Source organism: Tamandua tetradactyla, chromosome 2 (genome assembly GCF_023851605.1).
Source record: "Tamandua tetradactyla isolate mTamTet1 chromosome 2, mTamTet1.pri, whole genome shotgun sequence".
NCBI lineage: Eukaryota > Metazoa > Chordata > Mammalia > Pilosa > Myrmecophagidae > Tamandua > Tamandua tetradactyla.
Window position 1 is genome coordinate 34,206,871 of NC_135328.1, and position 4,194 is coordinate 34,211,064.

Genomic DNA, 4,194 nt, shown 5'->3' on the forward strand with positions numbered 1-4,194 from the left:
CCCTCTGCAAGTGACTTCATCTCACCGAGCCTTGAAAACTCATCTGTGAAATGCTTATAATAAGGTTTGTGAGGATTCAATTGTATGCTGCAGTGTATACTGCTTAGTGGTCGAGGGAAGCTCCTATTGCTTATGTGTTAGGTGAGTTGAGGACCTGGGGGCCAGGGAATGTGAGTCTTAGTGGGTATATAGCAAGAATGGAAGGAACCTGGAACTCATCTCCAGCCAGTACCCAACACTCTGCTTTTGTATTTTAACCTTGTGACTGGTTGCTTCCCCTTCCCTGGTGAATTGAGGAGTAGGAAACAAATGGACAGATGGAGGTGGGAGGGATCTGAAACTACAGACACAATTGAATAGGGTGAGGATTGTCTCTGGTAGAGAGGGCCTTAAGTACCACCTTTTCTATAGTTTTTGTCATGTCTCTTTTATCTCTTTCCAGAAAGAGTGGCATGGACAGAAGCAACCATTCCTGTATCTCTGAATTCCTCCTCTTAGGTCTTTCTGAGAGGCTAGAGAAGCATATCTGGCCTCTTCCTGAGCATGTACCTGGTCACCATCATGGGGAATCTGTTCATCATCCTGGCCATTGGATTGGACCCTCATCTCCACAACCCCACGTACTTCTTCTTGGCCAACCTCTCTTTTGCTGATGCCTGCTTTTCTTCCACCACGGTCCCTAAGATGCTGGTGAACATCCATACCCATAGTCAGACCATAGCATATGGGGAGTGTTTGGCCCAGATGCATTTTTTCATGATGTTTGGGGCTCCGGATAACTTTCTCTTGGGGATGATGGCCTATGACTGCTACATGGCCATCTCCAGGCCTCTTCATATGCCACACTCATGAGTCCCCTTGTGTGCGTGCTCCTTCTCACAGCATGCTGGGTTCTCACCAACCTTGCTGCCCTCTTACACACCCTGCTCATGGCTAGGCTGTCCTTCTGTGCAGGCAACACCCTTCATCACTTCTTTTGTGATGTGGTCCCTCTGCTGCAGCTATCTTGCTCAGATACTCAGACCAATCAGGCAGCTCTGCTCACAGTATGCACCATGATTCTTACTGCTCCCCTCTCACTGATCATCCTGTCATATACGTGCATTATCTCCATCATACTCAGAATCCCATCTTCTTCAGGCATGTGAAAAGCCTTCTCCACCTGTGGGTCCCATCTCACTGTTGTCTTTTTGTTCTATGGTACAGCAATTGGCGTCTACCTGTGTCTCCCTTCATCGCAATCTGGGGGAAAAGATAGAATTGCAGCTGTGCTTTACACTGGGGTGACCCCCATGTTGAACCCCTTCATCTACAGCTTCAGGAACAAGGATATGAAAACAGCACTGAATAGATTTCTTGGCTTGAACACAGTTTCCCTCCATGGTGTCTAACCTTATGTCCATGTTTGGAGGTTGCAAACTGGACCACCCACATGTTCAGGAAGCAATGTCCTGTTACCCACCCCCCCTGCCAACACCTGATATACTTAACTCTTAGGGTAGAATTATATCTTATGTCTCAAACCCAAGTGTGGGTGTAATCTGTGTTTTTTCGTAATAATATAACAGAGGTGTTGTATGGCATATTTATTTTGCATGTATTTCTCTGTTGTTTTGAGTGAGATCTCAATCTTACTGGGGCAAGATCAATCAATATTTAATTTAGTTGTAAGTATTCTAATGACAATGTGGATATTTTTACAGGATATTATTCAACGAGCATCTATTTATTTTGACTATTTCACAAACACTGTGTTAGGTGTGGGAGATATTGAGATAAAGAGTTTTCTGTCCTTAAAGAACTCACTTCAGTATGCAGTAGGTACTGATACACATATTCAAGTAACTATAAAATAGATCTGATTAAGATGGCTTTGTCATAAAGGTTAATATTTATTTCATTTTATGTGCTTAGCTCTTCATATGCATTCTCTCTTTTGATCCTCCAATGTCAACCCTGTTGAGGAAGTAACTATGGTTATTACGTTTTAGAGTTGGAGAAACTCTGGCTAGTAAAACTTGCTAGAGTATATTCCTTTTCTACGCTAATGCTTATACCGAAAGACAAATTCATATTCAAGAAATATGTACAGGTAGAAGGCCACCATGTGCCAGATACTGTGCTATATATCATTGATAAAAGTAAAAATGAGTAAGATATTGCTTCTGTCTTAAAATGTGGGAGACAACACATGATCAGTTTAGACGTACTCAAAAAGGACTGTCATAGTTAGGATAATAAATACTAGGGCACAGAAAGCAGAAAATTAATTCTACTTGTAAGGAGTCAGTTGGTTTTACCCATGAGGTGACATTTTATTGGCTATCACAGTGCGAGCATTTTAACTGCTGAAGAAAGTAGAACAGCAAAGATTTCATAGAGAAACACTTTGTGGCCCAACTTTGGAAATGATTTCTTGGTGGTTCCCTCATGGGGAATGTGTCTTGCATAGCATCCTCTGATCCATTTTCCATGAATTTTCATGCTTGATTTTGTCTATTAGAATCTCTATCTCTTCTGCTACATGTCAACATTTTTCAATTATGGCCACAGATTATTATCACCTGGATCTTTTTTAAAACATTGATGTCCCAACTCCCACTCCACACCTCCCTAAAGATGAGACCCTCTTATCTTTATATAAAAATAAAATTCTGTATGTAATTCTAGAGAGCTTTCAAAGCTGAGAAACACTACTTAGGGATTCCTTATTGCAACAAGTGTACAGATGAAGCAATGTAAACACTGGAGTTCCTAGTTTGCAATTTAACTCATGGCACCAAAATTAGTTAGGACTACAGCAAGCAGACAGCACCAAGAATTTTCTGAATACTTATCTCAGTTTAACTCTTTTATAGCCAGCTCTAATTTTTATTATCTGCTGTAATTATTCATCTTCTCATCAAACTCCTTCCAAGTCTTACCTAGAGTTCTTGTGATCCTACCTTTCATTGATATCCACTTCAGTTTTATATGCTTTTATCTAGTTTAAATGTAATTTTTATAAGAGTTATAGACATCTTTTTGCCAGGACAGCTGAGATGAATCCTTCTGTATTTCAGTTTTATTGGGATCCTATCCTTCATTTGGACAAACCCTAATTGAGCACTTGGCTCATTCCAATCCTATGATGACAAATAATGCATTTATTCTGCTATGTCCTTCTTCTGGTATTGTACATTTTTCCGCAAGTTTGTTGACCTCCACTGACTTAATTCTGTGGACTAAACTTCATATCTTTCTTTACTCCACTTCATAAATTTTCCACCCCACATTTGAACAATATCTCTACCACTTTGCAGAATCAGATCTCGGGAAAGCTGCATAACCTCTCTGGGCCAGTTCTTTCTCTGGACAGGTATAGGGATTATATGAGACAATGCCTGTGAAGCACTTAGTACAAGGTCCAGCTTACTTTCAGTCCTCAATCAATGTTCTTCCTAGTCATAGTACTATAATGAAATGTATGAATAAAGTGTATTTAGGTTAGTAATATGTGTATTTAGGTTAGTAATGAGTCCTAAGACAGGATAAAGTCATTTGGGTTGTGTTTCCAACTTAGTCTGAGAGCTTGAGTTTATAGTGAGCCATGGCTGTGATTGAAGCTGGCCTGATTGTTTTAAAGATGACATTAGTCTGTAGTGAAGATGATGGATTGCAGTCAGACTGTGTTGGGGATTTGGGTGTGTCTGGGACAGGGCTTGGGGGCCAGACTATGGCTGGGTTGAGCTAGTCCTTGTCAAGGAGCCCTCTCCTTATTCTATGGCACCTTCAATTCTGATGATTTTCCAGGAGCATCCCAAATTCTGAATCTTTCTTAGCTCTGCCAGTCAAACCATCCCATCCCAGCAATCCCCACTCATCAGATGCCTGCTCTCTGTAAAAGGGCAATGACTGGTAACTAAATAACAGATTATTTACCAGGGTTAGGACCTTCCTAGTTGACTGCTTTGACATCCTTCTCGAGGATCACTATGACCTGAGAGAAGAGGAATCAAGACAATAGTGGTCTCATCCTTAATGACCCAACAAGGCAACAGCAAAGTTTAGTGGACAATGCCTAAGCCTTACATTCAGGTCCGTGTTGCTAGTTCTGAGATTTGGACAAGTAACTTCACCTTTTATATATCGTCAGATTTTTCATATGTAAATTGGGAATAGCAATGCCTGTTTTGTGAAGTTTAAACAGTTACA

General features: G+C 40.8%; 1 pseudogene; it reads left to right on the forward strand.

Moving 5' to 3' along the window:
• The first annotated feature begins 452 nt into the window (after positions 1–452).
• On the forward strand, positions 453–1,391 carry LOC143655948 (olfactory receptor 1N2-like; annotated as a pseudogene).
• The last annotated feature ends 2,803 nt before the right edge of the window (positions 1,392–4,194 follow it).